We start from the raw sequence: 25,334 nt of genomic DNA on the forward strand, positions 1-25,334 counted from the left end.
TTGATTGTAGAGTCATGGGGGAGGGGGCCCAATGAAGGTATCTTCCCAAAGGGCTATCAAAACCTGAGGCCAGCACCGGCTGCCTAAATTCCCTTTTTTGCCAATGGGAGCTACTGCAATTATCTCTAGCATCCCCCCCCCTAATTTTAGCTAAAATACATTATTGAGAGCACTTATCTCAGTGGTGACTAACGGAAAACACAACAATTCCAGCAGAGTAACGCTAATTAGTTTGAAAAACAAAGCTCAGCCAGTTCTGTTTTCTGCATCCATTCAGGTTTCCTTCATTTTCCTCATTCTTTTCATGAAATGGGTTGCTTTAATTAGCAGTAAAACTGTCAATGAATACAAACATTAGATGCCCATAAGACAAATAACTAATTTATCATCGGACTATAAAGGGGATTGAGTTGATTGAAACTCTGGTAGGGTTTTCCCATTCTGTGAATGGAAACAGCTGCCCACTGGAAACATTCATTTTGGGTGAAAATGAATGCATGGAAGGGCAGTATCAGGATTGCAGCTACTGGGACGGCTCTGCTCCACCCATCTAAGCTGTTGTTCGCAAAAGACCCTACAGATATACACCGGCATGCATGTCTGCTCCTTGCGTGTGATCCATGCCTCCATGTTTTCCAGTGAATACTGCAGAGGGTCCTGGGCAAAGAAACACGCTGAACAATGAAAATCGGGGTGGGGGCAAAAGTGTGATACCAATTCCCCTCCCCCTGCTACCACCATATTTATTTCTACATAGAATCAACATCTCCACAAGGCTACTGTCTCATTGCTTCTGTGTATATGGAGTAGGGTTGTTGGAGAATTTCTCCACAAATCTCCGGGAGGCCGAATGCCAACGCATTCAGCCCCCCGAAATTGGTGAGGAAATTCTCCGCCCCCCCGGGATGGGACTTACCTTGCGCGAATGTCCCTTGCGGCGGCAGGTCCCGGCGGCAGTTCGGCGGCGGCTTGGCGGCGGCCAGTCTTCCGACCGGCTGCCGCCGCCGCCACCATTTCCAAGTAAAGTGTAAAAAACAAAACAAAACGTGATAGGCTACGTAAAGATTTCCATAGCCTATCACGGCTAGATTTTCAAAGTCAGCCGTGATAGGCTACGTAAATCTTTACGTAGCCTATCACGGCTGACTTTGGGGGGGGGGAAGCGTGTACGCAAATGGCGGCGCCCATGGGCACCGCCATTTACGTACACGCTTTTTTTTTTTTTTCAGTCAGCCGTGATAGGCTACGTAAAGATTTACGTAGCCTATCATGGCTGACTTCGAAAATCTAGACGTGATAGGCTACGTAAATCTTTAAGTAGCCTATCACTTTTTCTTTCTTTTTTTTACACCTTACTTTTTTCTTTCGCGGCCAGGGAGACGGGGCACTCCCCCCCGGCCAGAATTTCGGTGGGGAGGGATGGGGCGCCTCCCCCCCGGCCAGAATTTTGGCCAGGAGGGGCGGGGCGCCTTCCCACCCACCAAGAATTTTGGGGGGAGAACCGGAGCGCCTCCCCCCCCCCGAAAAAAGCTGCAGGACTAGGTAAGGGACTTTCGTCCATCCCCAATATGGAGCAGCAGACTCATCACCACAGAGTCATCCCTTCTGGCAAAGAAACCTTTGTGTAACCAACATGGCTGCTTCAGGGCCCAGAAAGTCATTGCTATAACAAAAAGCACAAATAATATCCAAAGTCAGGCTACAATGTAGATGAGTGTCAGGGTGGAAACTGAGCCGATAGAACCTCAGAGCAGTTCTGATTCTGAGGAGGATCAGCAATCCGTGGGAGAGGAGCCAGCTCATCCCTCACAGGCACAGCAGCTGGCAGAGATTCTTCCTGCCGGCATTCCTGAGATAGATAGTGACCCTGGCAGTGAGCAAGTGTGGGAGGGGGGCTTGCTGGATGCTCGATGCAGACGCAGGGAGCAATGAGCGATGAGCGATGGAGGGTGCAGAAAGGAGGCGTAGCACCCATTTGGCACGCAAGCAACGGCCGCGTCCCGTGGACCCAAGGAAAAGAGGGAGGATCTCTCCCTAGCCCATAAGTTCAGGATCTTCTAGTGATTCTCCTTCAAACGGGGATCAACTGCCTACTCGGAGCACAGGCTACTCTGCTGTTCCTTGCTTAGTCGCTGGTGATTAGCATCTGAAAGAGTCATTAAGTTGTAAAAGGATTAAAGCCTTGAAAAGAATCCTTTCATCTGTGTCTTGAGTTGGCTATTGGAGTGTACTGAAAGAGGCCACTAGGTTGCTCCTGACAATGAGATGCAGGCTGTGGTTAAGCTAATAAGGCGATGGGCCATTTGTTAGCTGACATCCAAAACAGTAATTGAACGGTTCTTTTGATCCTATGACACTGTTATGTTCTATCTACATTGCAGACCATGACTGTTTATATATTTTGTGTTTATTATCCCTGACCTTTTGGAATACTCGTAGAGCCATTTTTTTTTTAATGTGTAAATATATCATAGAATCATAGAAGAGTAGGGTTGGAAGGGGCCTACAAGGCCATCGAGTCCAACCCCCTGCTCAATGCAGGAATCCAAGTCAGAGCATCCCTGACAGATGGCTGTCCAGGCTCGTCTTGAACGCCTCCAGTGTGGTAGAGCCCACCACCTCCCTAGGTAATTGGTTCCATTGTCATATTGCTCTAACAGTCAGGAAGTTTTTCCTCATGTTCAGCCGGAATCTGGCTTCCTGCAACTTGAGCCCATTATTCCATGTCCTGCACTCTGGGATGATCAAGAAGAGATCCTGGCCTTCTTCTCTGTGACAGCCTTTCAAGTACTTGAAGAGTGCTATCATATGTTCCCTCAGTCTTTTCTTCTCAAGGCTAAACATGCCCAGTTCTTTCAGTCTCTCTTCATAGGGCTTTGTTTCCAGTCCCCTGGTCATCTTTGTTGCCTTCCTCTGAACCCTCTCCAGCTTGTCTGCATCCTTCTTCAAGTGTGGTGCCCAGAACTGGACACAGTACTCCAGATGAGGCCTAACCAGTGCTGAGTAGAGGGGAACTAGTACATCACGTGATTTGGAAGCGAAACTTCTATGAACGCAGCCCCAAATAGCATTTGCCTTTTTTGCAGCCACATCATATTGTTGGCTCATATTCAGCTTGTGATCGACAGCAATTCCAAGATCTTTCTTGCTTGTAGTGTTGTTGAGCCACGTATCCCCCATCTTGTAACTGTGCATTTGGTTTCTTTTTCCTAGGTGCAGAACTTGGCTTTTATCCCTATTAAATGTCATTCTGTTGTTTTCTGCCCAGTGCTCCAGTCTATCCAGATCACTTTGAATTTTGTTTCTGTCTTCCAAAGTATTAGCTACCCCGCCCAATTTTGTGTCATCTGCAAATTTGATCAGCATTTCCTGCACCTCCTCCTCCAAGTCATTAATACAAATGTTGAAGAGCACTGGGCCCAGGACTGAGCCCGTACCCCACTCGTTACCTCTCCCCAGTTTGAGAAGGTCCCATTGATAAGCACTCTTTGAGTCCGATTCTGTAGCCAACTGTGGATCCACCGGATCGTTGTTTCATCTAGCCCACTTTGAGCTAGTTTGCTCATCAGGATATCATGGGGCACTTTGTCGAAAGCTTTGCTGAAGTCGAGGTATATGACATCTACAGCATTCCCACAGTCTACAAGGGAGGTTACTTGATCAAAAAATGAGATCAGATTCATCTGGCAGGACTTGTTTTTGACAAATCCATGTTGGCTTCGAGTAATCACGGCATTGTTTTCAAGGTGCTTGCAGATGGATTGCTTTATCATCTGCTCCAATTTTCCCAGGGATTGATGTCAGACTGACTGGTCTGTAGTTCCCAGGTTCCTCCTTTTTACCCTTTTTGAAGATAGGGATAACATTAGCCCTCCTCCAGTCATCTGGCACTTCCCCCATCCTCCATGATTTCTCAAAGAGAATAGACAGCGGTTCTGAGAGTTCTTCTGCCAGTTCCTTTATGCCTCTAGGATGCAGTTCACCCGGCCCTGGAGATTTGAACTCATTCAAAGTAATGAGGTGTTCCTTGACCATACGCCTCTCAGTCTCAAGCTGCAATCCTGCCCCTTCAGCCTGTACTTCGCCTTTGCCAGGGGGGGTCATAGACCCTCTTTTGGGAGAAGACTGAGCCAAAGTAGGAATTGAGCACCTCTGCCTTTTCTTTGTCATCTGTTATCGTTTTGCCATCCTTATTTAATAGCTGAACAACCATTTCTTTCCTCTGCCTTTTACTATGCACGTAGCTGAAGAAAGCCTTTTTGTTGTTTTTAGCATCCCTCACTAACCTCAGCTCATTCTCACCTTTAGCCTTCCTGACACCATCCCTGCAATTCTGTGCTACCTGCCTGTACTCTTCCTTTGTTACTTGGCCTTCTTTCCACTTCCTATATGTGTCCTTTTTTGTTTTCAGGTCATCCCTAAGCTTTTTGTGAAGCCACATTGGCTTCTTCTGTTGTCTTCCACCTTTTCTCCTTGTTGGAATTGTTTGTGATTGTGCCTTGAGAATTTCCTTTTTTAAAAGCTCCCACCCATTTGGACTCCTTTTCTCGTTAGCGTCGCTTGCCATGGGACCTTACTGATCATTGTTCTGAGTTTATTAAAATCAGCTTTCCTAAAATCCAGGGTACGCATTTGACTACACTCGGCTTTTGCTTCCCTTAGAACCAAGAACTCAAGTACAACATGGTCGCTTTCCCCCAGAGTTCCTGTAACTGCTACTTTATCCACTAAGTCATCTCTGTTGGTTAGGATCAAGTCAAGGATAGCTGATCCTCTAGTTCCTTCCTCTACTTTCTGTAGGAGGAAGTTATCCACCACACAAGTCAGGAATTTCCTGGAGGGGCCATGTTTTGCAGAATTTGTCTCCCAACAAATATCGGGGAAATTGAAGTCCCCCATTACTACTACATCATGCTTCCTTAAAACATTGGCTATTTGCTTTTCAAAAGTTTCATCCTCATCTTCTCCTTGGTTGGGTGGCCGGTAGTAGCCTCCGACCACCAGGTTCCTTGTATTCTTTGCTCCATTTATTTCGATCTAGATGCTCTTGATGGGGCTACCAAACTCATCCTCCTGTAAATTTTCATATAAATTTTCATATGAAAGCATACTTCAGTGTGGTTGGAAGTTTGCCATCAAATCAAAAGATACTGGATGTGTGATAATATACTTAAGAGCTTTTCTACACAAATCGCTGTATCTACTTTAGGTTCCATGCTGTTGTACTTATGTCCTGCTTAGTGCTTATGGATTTCCTGTGGGCAGCTGGTTGGCCACCACATGAACAGATTGCTGGACTAGATGGACCCTTGGTCTGATCCAGCATGGCTCTTCTTATGTTCTTGGGCATTTCTACATAAAGCTTTTATCCTGCACTTTTACCAAGGCTTCTGCTTCTGGATTCTTTTCAGGACTAAGATCGGCTCCTTTACACATGCTTCTTCTATTTTTGCAGGGGGGGGGTGTATCTTTATCTTTCTATATGTTTCATTATTCAGCCACTAGATTACACTGTGGTATAGAGAATTGTGCAGTTACACACTATAAACATAATCCATTCAGAAAAATACTACACTTACGTTGATCTTAAAAACCCTGCAATAATGGTTGCAAAGTACAGGACGGGCCCTGGAAGATGGTGACGTCATGTAAAGAACCTGCAAACTACTGCGAATGACCAATCACAAGCACACAAAAACAGCCTTGTGTAGAAAGGCTCTCTATGTTCTTATCTTTGTCACAGAACTGAGATCTGAGCTCTACAGGAAGAATGTTTCCTTTTCTGCTTTGCCACTACATAACCTCTAGGTAGTGCTGTGCTATAGTGGCACAAGTAGGAAAATGCCTTTTCTTTCACTTTCAGAAATAATACTCCATTTTCCCCCCATTTTTTTTTTTAAACTGAAGCAAAACTGAAGAGTTATGTCATCATCTAAAGAATGACACACAATAAATGCCTCGCTTAGAAAACTTCTATATGTTATTTATACCCACTCTGGACTCTGCTTTGCTTTCATTCATAAGAAACCATTTCTTCCATAAATTTTCAGCACAGTTCTGAGGTCAAGACTGTAAGATTTGTGTCCTGAACTACTCTGACTTCTCAAATCTTTTGAACGTGGCACTTCACATCTTTCTACTGTACCCTCTCGCCCCCCCCCCACACACTTTTCATAAAGATATGTTTATCCTAAATGGAGTGTGCTTCATTAGGACTGAAGCCTAATTGCTGGAAAACTATCCTCACTGGTCATCTGAATTTGCTGTGACAGACTTTGATGGAAGCTCTAGGGTACGGGTAGCCTTCCAGATGTTGTTGGACTACAGCTGCTATCATCTCTCACAATTGGCTGTGCTGGGTAAGGCTGATGGGAGATGCAGTTCACCAACAACTGGAGGACCACATGTTCCACACCATTGTGGTAGGGAAAGGAAAACAACTGCAGCAAATAATTAGGCTGTTGATCTTTGACAACCCTAAAAAATACCCATGTCAATATAACTAAGTTTGTCCTGAATGTGTTTTTGCCACTTTACGTGAGTTATAAACCAAGATATTTGATTCTATGAGAGAAACGTTTCTTGATGTGTGGCAAATTCCGTTTGTCTTCACGTTTGGTCATCTTACTAACACCAGTAATGTCATATGTGAACTGAAAATGGAATGTTTCTCATTGCATCAAAATGCTGCTGCATGCAAAACCATTCTAATCATTGTCTGATACATTGGTAGTTACTCTGATAGAATCACACAGAAAAACTCTCATTGTAGGTTTTGTTTTTTACATTCTGGAATGCTGTTATTTCCCCCTCAGTAGATGCCACTAACATATCTCCTTGGACTGTAACCATCTGTCTCTCTTGTGATAACGGACGCTAGTATTCGGATGTGGCAGTCCTGGCGGTCTGATTGGCATGCATCCAATAACCACATCCTCCTCATGCTTTCAGGTTATAAAACTTCTTGGGTTTGAGGGTTCCTCCTTTCATCTATCTTTGGCAGGGTTGCATTTCATAGACTGTATTTCCCTTGATTATGAAATTGGATAAACAACTTTCTATAATGTTTCCTTAAAGGCCCCCAATGCATCGACCAAGAGAAAAAGCCTTGAATGGTAAAAATGCATACCTTAATCTTATTGTGTTAAGCTTGACCAATCTATCATGCTAAAAGTTTGTTTGTTTATTTATTTATCTACAAAATTTGTATACCGCTCCATATCTAGAACAGATTTCAGAGTGATGAACACAAGAGATAAAATGGTAAAAGGATAAAAAGATTAAATCACCAGATTAAAATTATGCTATTTAAAAAACAGAATACCAATAGAAATCATGTCTGGTCAATTAAGGAATGCCTCCTGGAACAGTGTTGTTTTCAGGAGGCGCTGGAAACAGCACAGTGTTGGTGCCTGCCTGACATCCAGGGGCAGGGAATTCCAAAGAAAGGGGGCCGCTACACTGAAGGCTCTTCTCCTGGTAGACTCTAATTGGGCCATAGGTCCATGTGGAACCACTAGGAGCAAGCCCTCCGATGACCTCAGTGACCAGGCAGGTTGGTAAGGGAGAAGGTGCTCTCTCAGGTATCCTGGTACCACGTTGTTTAGGGCTTTGTACACTAATACTAAAACCTTAAACCTGACCTGGTGGCAAATAGGCAGCCAGTGCAGTTCCTTCAGCAAAGGAGTTACATGCTGAAAAGGGGCAGCTCCCGACAAGAGCCGAGCTGCTGAGTTCTGCACTAGCTCTAGCTTCCGCAGCAGCCAAAAGTTGGGTCTCTGCATCTGCTCAGAGGTATAATATTCCTTTGAAGCATACTGATTCCTTCAAATAAGGTTCATTGTGCTCCACTGAGCCTGTATATCCATATCAGCAATTGAGGGGTAGCGATTAGGGCAGGGGTGGAGAACCTGTGGTCCTCTACATATTCTTGGCCTCCCACACTGATGAGCCCCAACCAGCATGGCCAAGGTGTGGGGATGATAGGAGTTATAGAGCAACAAAATCTGGAGGGCCACAGGTTCCCCATGCCTGGGTTAGAGTGATGGAGTTGGACTGGGGCGACCCAGGTTCAAATCCAATTTAGCCATGGACTTCATTGGGTGACCTTCACCCAGCCACAGCATTTCAACCTAATCTACCACAGAGTTGTTGTCAGAATAAAAAAAGGGGGGGCATATATACCACATTGAGCTCCTTGGAGAAAAGATGGAACATAAATGTAATAAACAAATTGTGACAATGCAATAATCACTAGGCCATAAAGAACTGTGTGCAAATCAGGAACATGTTCTACATCTATGGGAGAATACAGGCGTAGTGTCTATTTCTCTCTGTCTCTGTCTGTCTGTCTCTCTCTCTCTCACACACACACACACACCTTGAGTAAAGGACAGTTGGTCCCCCATATTATTAATATTAATATGTGCATGTGACAAATCACCTTATCTTGTAAGGTGCCTAGAGAATTTATGTTATAGGGCAGCCCATCAGTACTATGTATAAATAAATAAAATCATCTGATCTGAAGGACCTACTTCATCACTGCATGTTTTGAAACCTAGAAGTTTTAAACTTTTATTTTTTAACTTTTATTGCCACCCTAAAAGCTTTTGCTGAAAAAAGTGTCCAAAAGCTCATCTTGGATTTTCTTGGAAAACTATTCTGAGACAATCTGAGAAATCACATATCTCTAGTTATAATTGTTTATTATCTTTTCATTACTATTTAATAAATCTTTCTATATGAATCCAATTTGGATGCATTATTGCTGATTATTATATGTGCTGTTCATGAAATACGGTATCTTCCGTTTGTACAAAGACATTTATTGGAGTGGGGGGTTCTCAGTATTTTGCATTCATTTTAATACCTATTTTATATATGTTGAATTTGCAGTGCCTCACAGAAGATGACTGTCGTAATGGATTGGGCAATTTTCATGCAAGAATAAATTACAACTTTTGTTCAGCAGTTTGAAGTTTCGCCTCTTCTTTTCTTTCTACTCCCCCCCCCCCAAGTAGGCTTTTCGTGCTGCTTCCCCCTTTTCTCCTCCCAGTTAAGATTACCAGCTTTTCTGTTGGCCCTGCAGCTGTGCCTTTAACACAGGTATTAGCAGGTGATTGTGGAAAACATCCCCCTTCAGTGAGACATTTCACCTGCTCATCTCTGAAGAGATGCTGTTAAAGGCAACCTCAGCTTCAACATAATATAGGCTCTCAGGCAAGGAACTCTCAATGGTCCTCCTCCTCTCCTGCCAGGTGATGTCTGCTGCTGTTCTTCTTCCACGCTGCTGCCGTCGGGGGACTGAAGGTGGATAAGAGCTGCAGAATCTGGCCGACTTCCTTCTCTCTCAGGAAATGCCTCCTTCAAATCAAAAACCCAGAAGGAGAGGGAGGCTGAGCAAGCAGGAGGCTGGGGACCAATGCTGCAACTATTCCTCCTTCCCACTGCCACCAGAAAAAAAAGGGCAAATGGCTGGGCTGGAAACATAAAGGGGCATCTGCACACAGAGCATTTATCTTGCTATTGAGATTGCTCACTCATGGAAGTTTGTGGGCCCTTTAGATGATGCTGTGAACCTCCAGGGGGTCTCCTGCACTAAATGACCTGTATTCCTTTTTTAGATTGGAGATAATGAGCTATCAAATTTCCCCCCATTGAGCCCCCCCTCCCGTGAAAAAAGAAAAGCAGCAAGAAGAGGAGCTAGGCCAATGAAACATATGGAAGACTCAGATAAGGGGGAAAGGGGAGCACGTGTAAAGGACGTCTGCTGTGATCCTTCATTTAAAACAGAAGCAGAAAGCCCCCTTTTAAATGTGGGGTTTTAGTAGGGATGGGGGAGAATTTCTCCCCGAAACTTCGGGGGGCCGAGGGCCAACGTGTTCGGCCCCTCGAAGTAGTTTCGGGGAGAAATTCTCCGCACCCCCCCGCACCCCCCCCCCGGGATGGGACTTACCTTTCCCGAATGTCCCTCCCGGCGGCGGGTCCCGGCGGTGGTTCGTCAGGTCTTCGACAGGGGCAGAGGCGGCAGCCGGTCTTTCAACCGGCTGCTGCCGCCGCCATTCCAAGTAAAAAAAAAAAAACGCCCCCGTGATGGACTACGTGACGATTAACGTAGCCTATCACGGCTAGATTTGCAAAGTCAGCCGTGATAGGTTACGTAAATCGTCACGTAGCCTATCACGGGTGACTTTAAAAAAAAAAGCACGTACGGCTAATGGCGGCCCCCATAGGGAGCCGCCATTCCCATTCCTTATTTGGTCGCTGTAGTCTACGTAAAGATTACGTAGACTACGGCGAAAATAAGGGCAACGCTATTTGCATTTCCCTTATTTTCGCCATAGTCTACGTAAAGATTTACGTAGACTACAGCGACCAAATAAGGAACGCGAATGGCGGCTCCCTATGGGGGCCGCCATTTGCGTACGCGCTTTTTTTTTTTTTTAAGTCACCCGTGATAGGCTACGTGACAATTAACGTAGCCTATCACGGCTGACTTTGCAGATCTAGCCGTGATAGGCTACGTAAATCGTCACGTAGCCTATCACGGGGGCGTTTTGTTTCTTTTTTTACTTTTTATTTCGCGGCCGGGCGAGGCGAGGGGCCTCCTCCCCGGCCTGAATTTTGGCCAGGCGAGGCGGGAAGCCTCCCCCCCGGCCTGAATTTCAGCCGGGCGAGGAGGGAAGCCTCCCCCCCTGGCCTGAACTTCGGGGGGAGCAGCGAAGCGCCTCCCCCCCACCGCGAAGCAAGCAAGCGAGACCAGGTAAGTGGCTTTCGTGCACCCCTAGGTTTTAGGCTGGTTTAGAGACACTCAAGGAAGAGCATATAGAATGAGACAGTGCCCTCAGTCAAAACTGCAACAGAGGCAGGAACAAATGGTGTGTCCAGCAGCTTCCAGTGACCCACGTTCTTGCCCGCCTTCTCTCTCTGGGTCTTTATTTTCAAGGAAAGGTTCAGCTCCTGGGTGGCCATGACTCCTCTTTTATATCCTCTTTTACAGGCGACAGCCCTCTGTTTGAAGGGGTGCCAGAAGGCTGCCCTCTATTTGAAAGTGACCTCGATTTGAAGGGCTGTCCAGGCCAAGCCTGGTTGAAAGATAAAGAACCATCAGAAAGGAGAGCTGTGCCTTGAAGTTGCCGATCAACAGGAGACTGAATAGGCAGGCACACAGGTCACCTTGTCACAGTCTTCCACGCTATGGGTGTGTACTGTATTTCTATTTAAATTATTTCTAATTATGTACTGTATTTCTATTTAAATTATTTCTAATTATGTCTAAATTTGCATCTATACGTATGCCATATACAGTACTTTACACTTGGAACACCAAGTTCATCTATACATATGAATTACATTATACAAAATGTATGCAGATCTGTGTCCTCTTTTTGAGTGATGCATTTCCTCTTTTTTGGCAATTCCTAAGTAGCCACCCTACTGTCCAAGCAAGGGGGCAGCTAGGTAGCTTGTGCCTGCTGCTCCTTTCCCTCCCTGCTTGGGGAGGTGGAAATGATTTGCAGGGGAGGGCACATGTTTAATTTATTAGCCACTTTGGACTTTCTATGAAAAGCAGGGTAAAGGAGCAATCCTATGCAAGTTTAGATGGAAAAAAGTTCTACAACTCCCAGCATACCCCAGCCAGGGAGTTGTAGGACCTTTTTCTGTCTAAATGCACATAAGATTGCACCTATATTTATTTTATTAATTTAAAATATTTGTATACAGCTCCATATCTAGAACAGATTTTGGAGCGGTGAACACAAGAGATAAAACGGTAAAAGGATAAAACACCAGATTAAAATTATGCTATTTAAAAAACAGAATACCAATAGAAACCATGTCTGGTCAATTAAGGAATGCCTCCTGGAACAGTGCTGTTTTTAGGAGGTGCTGGAAACAGCACAGTGTTGGTGCCTGCCTGACATCCAGGGGCAGGGAGTTCCAAAGAAAGGGGGCCACCACACCGAAGGGTCTTCTCCTGGTAGACTCCAATCGGGCCATAGGTCCATGTGGAGCCACCAAGAACATGCCCTCCAATGACCTCAGTGACCAGGCAGGTTGGTAAGGGAGAAGGTGCTCTCTCAGGTATCCTGGTCCCAAGTTGTTTAGGGCTTTGTACACTAGTACTAATACCTTAAACCTGGCCCAGTAGCGAATAGGCAGCCTTAAAGATGTTATGCATAGGATTAAACATAAGATGTTTAAATGAACAAACGAACAAAGAAAGAAGTAAAATGATTTACGTTTGGGAAAAGGTGTGGGAGGATGAAAGTAACTCTCCTACCCCAATAACAAAGTTGCTTTTAAGCCAAGAGGGGGGAAAAGATATTGGGAAATCCAATCACAGGTCTACCATGTCACATCCAATTTTGACCTTCAGTCCTCACCCCTGCGAGCTGTAGTACCCACTTGGGATACCATCTGCAGCAGCCTTCCTCAACTGGATGCTCTCCAGATATTGTGGACCACAACCCCCTAGCTCTCCTGACCATTGACTATGCTGGCTGGGGCAGATGGGAGTTGAAGTCCAAAACATCTACACAGCACCAGGTTGGGGAAGGCGGATCCACAGGCATTGAGACTTACTTCAGCGGCCACAGAGCAAAAGCTACTGTAGGGGAAGCCTTTGCAGCAGCAGATATTGGGTAGGGAAAGCACTTGCAGGAGCAGAGCTGAAATAGCCCCAAAGGCTTTGAATGTTGGTGATATGCAAAAGTACAGGAAGCACCAGAATCACAGGCTCTTTTATTGTTCCGAAGGATATCCCTTGCTCACAACAAGCTGAAATGAAACTGATTTATCACTCCCAAATGGATGGGTTAGTGATGTAAGCAGATAACACAAATTGGCAGTTGGTGTGTGTTCTATTCAAACCACATGTCAGTGTGGTATTCTCTTACTAGGCACAATAAATATATTAAGAGGAACTATTTGGTACACCTCATGAATATGTAGAAATAAGAGTTATACATGTCCTATTTGTTCCTTGTAAGACCAGAGACAATTCATTAAATGAATGAGCTTTTTAAATATCAAAACAGGGATGAGGATGATGATGATACTATTGAAGACCAAAGTTGAAGTCCAAAATATGATTGAGAGTAGTGGTTTATTACAGGGGTGGGCAGAAGATAGACCACATCCTACTGGTGGGCCACTGGCTAATCTCCAGTGGATCTCCTAGTGCCTGCTGATTGCTGGGATTCTTGCAAAAAATATTGGATTCGCTGGACCTTCGAAACTTACTTTTTTAAACAAGAGTGCATATTGAGGATCATTTAACAATGAATGCCTTAATTGTTAAGAGATCTTAAGTAGGCAGTCTTGCTTTGTAAATTTTACACAGCCTTCCCCAACCTGGTGCCGTTAAGGTATTTTAGACTAGAACTCCCAAAATTCCTGGCCAGCTGGGGCTGATTGGAGCTGAGATCCAAAACATCTGGAGGGTAGCAGGTTGGGAAAGGGTGATTTAACATGTTGTGGAGCATAGGCAGTACCAGCCTAAGGGTTTTTCTACAAGAGGCATTTATCGTGCAGTCCCTACTCACAGTTGTTTACAGGTTCTTTAGATGATGTTGTGGCCCTCCAGTTTTGCTTCTGTGTCTCACCAGCACTTTTGGAGAGGTTTTTTTAGAGTAGGGGAAATGCGGCATTTAATTGTGAAAGTGAAAGAAAGCACAATTTCCTCTTGTGTATTTGTGCTACTCGGCTATACCACAGCGCCACCTAGAGGTTATGTAGGCAAAAAAGCAGGAAAGGAAGCACTCCTGGTGTAGTGCTCTGATCTCAGTTCTGTGACAAAACCAGAAATAGATGCAGTGGATTAACAGCTGATTAACAGCCTTGTATAGAAAAACTTTAAGGCATTTTACTGCCCAAAGCAAAACAGCAAATGGTCTCTCTCCCCACCCCCACCCCCCATTTGCTATCCATGCCATGGTACCCTAGCTTGTCCAAGGTATTTTGTTTAGGGGTGTGCGAAAGTCACTTACCTTTTCGAAGGGGGTGATTCACGGTGGGGGGAAGGCACTCCGCACCTCCCCCCAAAATCCTAACCCAGCTGGCTCTGCTCCGCGGCAACTCTGAGGAGCCACCGGCCGGGTGCATTCACAGGCATGCAGAGCATGTGGACGCAAATGGTGGCGGCTATGGTGGCCGCCATTTGTGTTCCAGTTTTTTTGCCGTGATAGGCTACGTAAATACTTACGTAGCCTATCACGGCAAAAAAACAGGGGCGCAAATGGCGTAGTGGCTGCCATTTGTGCCCCGTCTTTCACCGTGATAGGCTACGTAAATATTTATGTAGCCTATCACGGCCTTCGCAGGGACGCAAATGGCGTCCCTGCATTAGCCGTGATAGGCTACATAAGTATTTACATAGCTTGTCACGGCAAAAATGGAAGCGAATGGCGGCCGCAGACACAGCCACCATTCGCAAAGCAGCACCAACGGCACTAGGTAAGTGCTCCGTTTCACGCGCCTTTCGCGGGGTGGTGGGGCGGGGGGGCTTTGTTCCGCCACGGATTTCGGGGGGACGAATGCACTGGCATTCGGCCTCACTGAGATCCGTGGCGGAATTCTCTGACATCCCTAATTTTGTTACCTGAGACAGAAAATCCCACAAGTTCTTCTCCCTGTGAGTAAACATACAATAATAATAAAATAAATAACTAAAAAATATTCTTCCTTTTCATGACACTCCAAATCAGCTGCCTGAGACACCTGCCTCACTCTGTCTTATGGCAGAGCTGTCACCAGAGAGTCTAGGGCTGGATTTGTTTTTGAAATAGCCACATGAAACTGGTCAGCTCTCTGCTGGCCTATTGAACCCAGGTCAGTACAGTATTTAGCCAGAGAAACGGGCTATGCGGATGTGTTTCCAACCTTCCTCCTGTTCACTCCTTTACTAGCACGTAAGTACATTTAAGAGTTTAAAAGCAAAATGTCATAGTGAGGTTATTAAGTTTAGTTTTACTGCAACAAGCAAAGTTGCCATTGTGGTGGAAGTGGGTAGTTGAATAAGTTCATTTGGCCACGTGTGTTTATTCCTTGGGAGTCCTGTATCTCTGACCAGTTCGCTGATTATATATGCTGATGGACTGTTGTTCCGAATGACTAAGGGTGCAATCCTATGCATGTTTAGATAGAAAGAAGTCCTACAACTCCCTATGCAAGCTTACTTAGGAGCAAGTCCTATTAAACTCAGTGGGACTTACTTCTGAGTAGACATGCATAGGACTGCACTGTAAGGTCAGACTGAGGCATGCTGGGGCCTTGCACCTCCGGTTCTGCGTTTTAGTTAGACAGGCACTTTTGCCCTCTGAGGAGATGGAGAAAAGGGGATGGGGGCGGCTATAGGATTTGTCATATGGCTGCTGCCCCAGTCTCCTCCCCTCCCCACCACCGAGAACACTCCTTCCCCCCTGCCCCATCTCCATGCTCTGTTTTCCAAGCACAGAGAAAGAGCCAGTGCAGTTCTCTCTGCACCGGCTATTAGGGGGAGGAGGCAGGGAGTGCAGTTTCCTGGCCCCGAGGTTGGAGCCCTGTTTCTGACCTCGTAGCCAGGAAACTGAGCCATCCTTTGTCCCCCAGACACTGTCTAAGGGACATAGGATTGCTCTCGTAATGTATCTGTGTAGCTGCTATACATGCCAAAGGAACAACTCTTTTGCAAGAATAGCAGTTAGGTTTATGTGGATAATACAGCTATAGTTATTATAAGATCAAAAGAGAGAAAAAGAAAAGGGAACGATAAGAAGTGCTCTAACTTAACCTTCCCCCTCCCACAACCAGTAGATCTAGGGTTAGGATTGCTTTGCCCATCCTCAATAACTGTGGATAGAATTGTAGCTTTCGCCTTGAAGGACAGGGGAAAGTTACATTATCAACTGGGGTCCAAAAGTATAGGAAAGCACACCCTCTACATAACTACATTTGTTCCACATATGTTCTCACTCTGCATTATACAGACAAATCCCAAGAAAGCCTTGTAGTGCATTTTGCCCTGTTTCTTTAGGGTTCGTGTACTTCATGAAAAATTTCCTCTACCCTGCTACAGATCTCCCCTGCCCTATTCAGTTCTTTGCTTCATCCTGAGAAGGATATAGAAGATATGTTCTTCCTTTATATTTGCTTGAATAAATGGAGATTTGGTAGTAACTATCTCTGTGGCCTAAGAAATCTGAGGTACAGACCAGCCTGGCCACCAAGCTGTCATGCCTTAAAATTGCAAGCAGGGCTCCTCAAATCTTGGCTGGCCTTGGTAGCCAGCCATTATTTCTGGCTTCAGCTCCACTCAGTCTTCAGTCATGTGTAGAAGAGGGAGAAAGGATGGGCCTGAGTGTGACCTTATGCAGGGCTTTGAAGACACTCAGAAGGAGTTCAAATCTCTCTTCCTGTCTGTCCCACTGCTCCAAAGTGTGAGACTTGTCCCCTTCCTTCCCCCAAATCCTCTCCACATGTCAGAGAACTTGTGAAAAAAGCAGGTTCTGCCCCTCCCAGCTGGCATGAAGAAAGGATAGGACAACTGAGGCCCTGTTCCAAGTGCCCTTACATACTAAGATTCGGTGGATGGCTACTCGTGAGCAGGCCTTTTCTGTGGTGGCTCCAAATTGTGAAATGCCCTCCCTAGAGAGGTCCACTGGTAGCTATTTTGTTGACTTGTTGGCCCCAGGCAATGACCTTTTTATTTTCCCAAGCTTTTAAAAGGAATTTTAAATTGCTGCTTGTTTTAGTTTCAACTATGTTTAACACTGCATTTTAAAAGCATCTTTCCCCATATTTTAGCTGCTTGGATATTTATCTCTTTTTTAAATTGTGGTTTAATTGCTTCTACAACTTAAAAAAGAATGTTTTAAGAATGACTGCAATCCTATACCCACTTACCCAGAGAGTAAGCATAATTGAGCTCAATGGGACTTACTTCTGAGTAAACATGCATAGAATTGCACTATTAATGAATTTTTACTGGTTTTATTGTATTTGTTTTTATTATGTATGTCGTCCTGAGAGCTTCAGCTATAGCATGACTAATAAATTGAATGAAGGACTAACTAACTAAATAAAGGGAACCCTGTCACTTCAGAGTTCTCTTAGATATGCAGAAAAGTCAGGGATGAACCTCGGTCTTTTACTTTATATTTCCATTCATGGGCCAGAAAGAGATTTGCAGTTGCTACTAGCCACCAAGTTACTATATTGGTGGACCCCTGATAGCCTAATTAATTGTTTTTGTCTGATTTTTATGTGAAGTAGTTTTTGGATTAGTGAGAAGCAAATCGTTAACGCCAATTACGAAAGGAGAAGAATAGTTAGAAAATTTCTACTACTTAGCTGAAAGCAATTTGTTGTTTTTCAGTCCCCATTATACAGAACACAGTGCCATTCATCTGCTGCTACACTGGTCCTGAGATCTACGGCCGGGTGATGCATTGCACTGAATTCCATTCGCAAATTCTGTCAGTCCCTAATGACAAATGACCTCTAACCTGTTCTTGCTGTCTGTAACTTGTACAGTAAAAAGGTGACAGACTCTTGAACTTAAAATCGCCACAACCTTTTTTAACTTCACGTCGCTGACAAATTGGCACTGAAAGATTTGACTGCAGTGATCTCGCAACCTGCTGGAGATACCTTTTGGATGGCACAGTATGGGCCTACCTTTTGTATGAATATGTAGCCTCACCAATGTCAATAAATGAAAGCCTGGCTAGCCCCTATTAAATTCAGCAGTGGGTTTGGTGTTAATTTCCATTGGGGTCTTGCAGCAGGGCTATCCATTTGAGCACAGAACTGGATTTCAAAGCCCACTGAAGTCACTGAATATTCCTTATAGCTTTGGGTGGTTGGATAGACACCTGTGGTAAGAGAACAGGGCCTTGAATCACATCTGTGCTTCTACAAATGAATAAAGGGTAAGAGTATCTCTTCTTTCAAATTGCAACATTATAACCTGTCACAAAAGACACAGCATGAGCTCAGGCGGCTCTTTATTCCTTCAGACCGTGTTTAATTCGGGCTCATCAGTTCTGTCATATTAGTTCAGAGTCTAAACGAATTATATTTAGAGAGCAATCCTATGGTCCAGGGGGAGTATATCAGGACCAGAGGATTCTTCAGAGTCTCCCCTTTGAGGCTGTAAGCACTGCTACGACCTCAGAAGGGGGACTCTGGAATCTGATCCCTCCCCCTGTCCCCTCACAGCCACCCCAGAAAGAACCACCCTGGCAGCTTCCCAAGGTTTCCTCGGAGGGAGGGAAAAGGAGGCATTCTGGTGGGCAAGAAGGGGAATGGAGAGGCCGGGATACAAGAAATCCTATGGCCTCTTCAGCTCCGGCCAGCTTCCACCAGCACACCTCCTCTAGACAGGCCCATCTAGAAGGATAAACTGAACAAAATTGCCTCTGTCCTCCCACCCTGCTGGCAACAGCCCAGCAGGACATTTGATAACCAGAAGTCTCCGAGATTAAAAGCTTTCGTGTAACAAGAGCACAACCCATAGGATTGCACCCTTAATTTATTTGTTTTTCGTATCCCATCCTTAGGGCAGTGGGGGACTGGATAGTTTGCATTCTGCAAAATACAATTCAGTAAAATAAGACAGAATACATGTTAGAATTTTACACACACTCACACGCACTACAGAGTTATTTCTGACTATCAACAGCAAGGGATGTTGAGAATTTCAGAGAAATATTTCAGGGTGCACAGCTTCAGTGCTTACCAGAAGGTGGCTGAGGGGTTCATGTGCTCTTTATTTTACAGTTTTTATCCTTCTCTGTGCTGCTTGAGCTTTCAGAATAGCCCACTGGAGGACTTAACCAGGACCTCTGTTAGGGATTTCCAGTGGACTTCTTAATAATATAAAAGTGGACTTCTTGTTTGTATCCCAGGTTCTTTGATATGTGGGACATAAGATAGAAAAGGTGGAGAACCACTCCCTTAGAGGACTTAACTAGGACTTCTTCCCTTGGGGCTTTCAGGCACTGCCCACTGAGTGCCTGAAAGCTGAGCGGGCCATTTTTGGTTTGCTTTTGTTGTTTAAAGTCCTTTTAACAACGGCAGTGGCAGCAGCAACTCCTCCCTCAGCTTTCAGGCACTCAGCAGGCAGTGCCTGAAAGCCCCAAGGGAAGAAGTCCTGGTTAAGTCCTCTAAGGGAGTGGTTCTCCACCTTTTCTATCTTATGTCCCACCAATCAAAGAACCTGGGATAGAAACAAGAAGTCCACTTTTATATACTTACAGGCATCCTGTACAGGAATCATCACTTTGCTTGCAAGCATTTCATGACAGATCATACAATGTGTAACTTGCAAATCAGCGTTTGTAAATTGGCGCATTTTTGCAGCGCCCCCAGAGTGCATGCCTGTCATTGCAGCAGCAGCACCACTACGAAGACCAACAACGTCGTTCCAGTCCTGGTCATTCTTTGAACCGTATTCATCAATAATGTAAAATATCTCTGCATGTTTTGCTTGTGTAGGCATTTTGTGAATCATGAACACATCCCCAAGCACTTTCTCCTTACTGAGATATTGGGCAAATCCTGTTAAATTGTAGTGTTCAAAATATTATCTCTTCATTCATCAATCTGACACACAAAAAAGTTGACTTTTTCACTTGGGCAGTAAGTTGAACTTCAGTATCACAAGACGTGTTTTCAATGTGACGCAAAACTGTATCATTTGAGAGTGGGATTTTAGCGACCTTATTTATGGCTTCATCTCCAAGAACTTCTGTGCAGGCAGCTAATGTGGCTGGCTTTATCAGTGTCTTCTCCTATTCTACATGACTTTTTACATTTAGCAATCCGCAAAGAAATTAAGACATCCAAAGTGCAGCAGCGCCATTATTTGCCAAAGCATTATGTACTGATAACCCCTGGCAGGAAGTGGCAATCAAAGACACGTGGTGGTGGGCAGGGGGATTAGGGGAAAACACCCAGTGTCCAGAGTTACTACTCACATGCCAGAAGGTCACAGATAGATAATCCGTGGCAGGTAAAGTCAGCAGGAGCTGGCATGTCACACTTACAAGCAGGTGGACATGGGGAATGAGGGAGAGTGAATTCTTAGAGCATCTCTACACCTGCCTAAAAAATCCTGCATTTAAAATGGGCCTTTCTGCTTCCGTTTTAAATGCAGGATCATGACGGACTCCCTTTACACATGCTTCCTTTCCCCCCTCCCCTGCCTTCTCCCTCTTATCTGAGTCTTCCATATGTTTTATTGATCTAGCTCCTCTCATCGCAGGTTTTCCTCTTTTCACGCAGGGAACTCAAGCAGAACACAACCAGGGTAATTTGGTAGCTCATTATCTGTGATCTATTTAAAAACAGAATACAGGTAATTTAGTGCAGGAGATGCCCTGGAGGTTCACAACATCATCTAAAGGGCCTGCAAACTTCTGCGAGGGAGCAATCTCAATAGCAGGATAAAAGCCCTGTGTGAAGGAGCCCTTAGTAACTGTTATGAAAACCTCATGTCTCACCTAGACTACTTCTACATTCCATTGGTGGTATGCATACCTCTAGTTGAGAACCACTGCTCTAGGGGCCTTTCAGAAAGCTCAAGCTGCCAGAGAGGCTGCAAGGATAGAACAGGTTTAAAAATGTAAAATAAAGAGCACCCACTCCACTCAGCCACCTCCTTACAGTAAGATGAGCACTGAAGCCCTGAACACTGAGAAATTTCTCCAAAATTCTCACCCTTTCCCACAATTTTCAGGTGCAATTTTTTTTGCCACTCCCCACAACAAATGGCCAAAAATAAATAGATCGTAGTATTCAGCACAGTGCTAGTTTAAAGATAATAAACTATAAGAACTGTTGTCCATCAATTGTTAGCACCTGGATACCAGGCTGAACACGCAGACACAGAGGTCACCTGGTCGCTGTCTTCACAGTATGGTGAGATGTACTGTATTTCTATTTAAATTATAACAATTATTTTTAAATTTGCACCTATACATATAAATTAGCATATGTAAATGATTTGCAAATTGCTCTGCAATTGGTGGTTCATAAGTGGCCATCTTACCCCAAGATGGGATGGACAACAAACATAAACAAGTATTGTCTCCGAGATTGGAGCTGACGCCTGCCTAAATCATGTGACCTTCAGTAGGGGTTACTTAATGACTTCCTCTCACATATAGAATACATTAAAAATGCTACAGATTCTACGGATGTGTTTTCTAAATAGCGAAATGGAGTAGGTCTGAAAATGGGATCAATGGAAGACAGCATGGGAAAGGGATAGCTGAAAAGCAGGAAAGTGTGAGGAATGAACTGTGGTGGTAACTAGTAACTCAAACTAACGAATGCTAAGCGTAAAAGCTGTTAAGTCTGGGACAAAGCAGAAAGAATGTGTGGAAGCCATCAGTGTTTGCTGAAATCATGGATATACACAATGCTATGAGTTTGTATTTAATTGAATTGAGATACATGGTTGTATTTGCAGAAAAGAGCTATGAGCAGGAGATTGGATTCCTGACCATTCCTTGTCTTGGATCTTTCCTTTAAAAATCCAGATGGATTTTGCATCCCAGTGTAATGCTTTGTACTTTTCCATGGAATTTTCTACAAAGAGAATGAAAATCGACCTTGGCAAAGACCAGTTTGGATGCAGAATTTGTTTAAGGACCTAATGTATGATAAAGGGTGGTCCCTTTGATAGGCATTTTTTCAGTTATATGCTGTATTTAACAAGTGATGTGTACTTCGTATGCATTTTTAATCTCTTTCTCCCAGGACTGTTTTTCACATCATAGAATTTACATATGCATGCCAAAATATAATGAATGCAGGTAGCAAGCCTGCAAATGCATTTATTTTACAGGTATTTGGCATGTGGCTATTCCATAGCAAAAATCCAGTCAAGTGCTTCCCGCTCTGTTGTTGTTGTTGTTGTTCAGTCGTTAAGTTGTGTCCGACTCTTCGTGACCCCATGGACCATAGCACGCCAGGCCCTCCTGTCCTCCGCTCTCTCCCAGAATGTGCTCAAGGTCATATTCACTGCATCGGTGATGCTATCTAGCCATCTCATCCTCTGCCGTCCCCTTCTCCTTTTGCCTTCAGTCTTTCCCTGCATCAGGGTCTTTTCCAGGGAGTTTTCTCTTCGCATTAGGTGGCCAAAATATTTGAGCTTCAGCTTCAGTATCTGTCCTTCCAATGAAATACACAAAAGCAAGCCACGGAGTTTCTGCTTTTCTCAGTCTCTTATTTCCTATGTCCTTTACCTTGTAGGCCTCTGCTACTTGAACCCATCATATACACTCCCAATGTCTCTGTTTTACAGAAAAAGTCCTAATTTCCTGGAGCCTCTCTCTCATAAACCATTGTCTGTGTTGCTGTTTTTTAAAAATGTAATATGCATACATATGCACTGGAGTTTCCATTTTTAACTTTTAGCCCACTCCCACAGATCTCTGGAAGCTAATTTGCTACTGGGTAGTAGTTGCATCTTAACTCTATATTGCACAGGCATATGTTTTCCTAATATATCTTTAACACCATATCTGCTTTTCAATCAGTGCAAAACAAAGCATTGTAAAGTATGTCAAAAACACAGCAGATCAAGAAAAGGTTTCAGCAGTGTGCAATCATGGGTGATGTAGTGTTCAAGTAGGGATACATGGGCTGAGAACAGAGGTATTTCAATCCTATTTTCATCTTTGGAAATATTGGGAGGTATGCCATTATAGACTTCATGCAACTAACTTCTCCATTCTCTAGCTGCAAATGGTCACTAGAGGGCAGCATGAATATAAAAGCATTGCATGTATAGCAGAAGTTATAAAGGAGCAGTGGTTTCTTTGAACTAATGATGTTATTCGTTCTGCATTTATTGCCTGCAGATTGTTTGACCCTGCTGTTTGCTAGAGCCTGATCAGGTCATTTTGGTTCAACTCTGCATAGTTGTGAGTGGAAATATGCAATTTCAGGCTGTTTCAGACAGTGCATTTTTTCTACGTGGTGGCCATGTCTGTATAGAAAAGAATGTACTCCATATCATTTTAAGTACAGCACTCATATGCTTTTTGCTGGAAGCAGTATGGTCAAACATCACATACAATTAGTGGCTGCCCAATTCCTGTACCTGCAGCAAAAAGGACGTTGCACATCATGTTGCACCTGATATCCTCCTGGATCACCACTGGGAGTTGGGGCCCCATTTTGTGGTGGTTCTGCTCCTATCTTCAGGGCAGGTACCAGAGAATAGCATTAGGGGACTGCAGTCGTGCTGTGGGGTGCCGCAAGGTATCATCTTGTCTCCAAAGCTCTTTAATATCTATACGAAGCTGCTGGGCGTGGTCATTATGGAACTTGGGCTGGGGTGCCATCAGTATGCTGATGACACCCAGCTCTGTTTCTCTATTACATCTGAATCAGGAGAGGCTGTGCATGATCTAGACTGGTGCTTGAATGCAGTGGTAAGCTGGCTGAATGCCAATAAACTGGACTCAGATCCAAATAAGACAGAGGCTCTGTGAGTAAATAGTTCCCAGGGCTGGGAATTAGAGGATTTACCAGCTGTGGATGGGGTTGCACTCCCGCTGAGGCAAAGATTTGCAGTTTAGGGATGCTCCTGGATCCATCACTGCCATTGGAGGCCCAAGTGCCCTCCGTAATTAGGAGTGTCTACTACCAGCCTAGTACAGTTGATACGCCAACTGTAGCCATTCCTGGAAGGGATAGCTTGGCCATTGTAATCCACACATTGGTAAGCTTGGGACTGGATGATTCTAATGCACTGTATGGGCATCTCTACACCAGCCTAAAATCCTGCATTTAAAACAGGGCTTTCTGCTTTCGTTTTAAATGCAGGATCACAACTCCCTTTTTCACCTGCTTCCTTTCCCCCCTCCCCTTTCCCCCTCCTTCTCCCCATATCTGGGTCTTCCATGATATTTCATTGTTCTCGCTCTTCTTCTTGCCGCTTTTCCTCTTATCACGGAGGGAACTCAAGCAGAACACAACAGGGTAATTTGGTAGCTCATTATCTGCGATCTATTTAAAAATGGAACAAGGGGCATTTAGTGCAGGAGACACCCTGGAGGGTGACAGTGTCATGTAAAGAGCCTGCAAACGTCCATGAAGGAGCAATATCAATCCCAGGATAAAAGCTCTGTGTGAAGAAAGCCTATGTGGTGCTGCCCTTAAGGCTGGTTCGGAAGCTTCAGCTGGAGGAGAATGGAGGGGCTCAGTTATTAACTTGGGTGTCTTGCCGCACACATATTATGCCTGTGCTAAAGGATCTACACTGGCTGCCAGTATGCTACCAAGCTATGTTTAAACGTCAGTATTAGTATACAGAGTCGTATACAGCTCGGGACCAGCTTACCTCAAGGATTGTCTGACTCTATAGTAGTCAACCAGCCTACTACGAGCTTCAGGGGAGGTCCTGCTGTCCGTGCCTCAGCCTGCAGATTTTTGTTTGGTGGTGATAGGCAGAGACACCTTCTCTGAGGAATTACCTCCCCTCTGTGGTATGCCAGGGCTCAATGGTGGCATGTTTTCAGCATTTATTGAAAATGGATCTTTTTAGTTTGGACTACCCCCAGCCATAACCTGTCTGAGTCAATGTCTAATATGGTACTATTTATTGTGTTGTATTTATATTATATTTTTTGTAAACTGCTTTGGGATTTGTATAAATGAGAAGCAGTATAGACTTAATAATAGCAAAAATTATAATAATAGCAAAAAAGAGAGGGCCTTCTCTGTGGTGGCCCCCACTCTGTGGAACTCCCTCCCTAGGGAACTCCACCATGTCCCCGCTTTAATGAGCTTCCGCCACGCATTAAAAACGTTGTTCAGGCAGGCATTTGGGTGGGTTAGCGTATTTTTAGAAATATGTTTTTAATGTAGAATTTTATTGTTTTAAGCTGTTTTGTATTATTATACATCGCCCAGAGTGGCTGGGTGACCAGCCAGATGGGCGATTAATAAATTTAATAAATAAATAAACAAACAAACACAATAATTACAATAACAATATTAATTCAGAGTATACTTTTCCTACACAGAAATGATCTCTGTGTGCCAGAATACATTTGTTAGTCTTTAAAATGCCACAAAGCTCTTCATTGTTTTTGAAGTAACAGACTAATGCACTGACCCTGCTGTAAATAATATAAAACAACTCTTACAGGTTATGAACACAGGAATGGTCTAGTTAGATCAGTAAAGCCAATTCATGTTTATCTCCTTGCAAATTGATCCCTCCCTCCCTCTCTTTTAAAGAAAATCCTCAGCTTCTGAGAGCTGGCTGAAGATTATGATCCTCTCTACTTTTTAAATTCCAATTGCTTTGGACAACAAAGAAATCATAA

Source organism: Heloderma suspectum, chromosome 3 (genome assembly GCF_057233095.1).
Source record: "Heloderma suspectum isolate Gila_16-S chromosome 3, 16-S_ref, whole genome shotgun sequence".
NCBI classification, from domain to species: Eukaryota; Metazoa; Chordata; class Lepidosauria; order Squamata; family Helodermatidae; genus Heloderma; species Heloderma suspectum.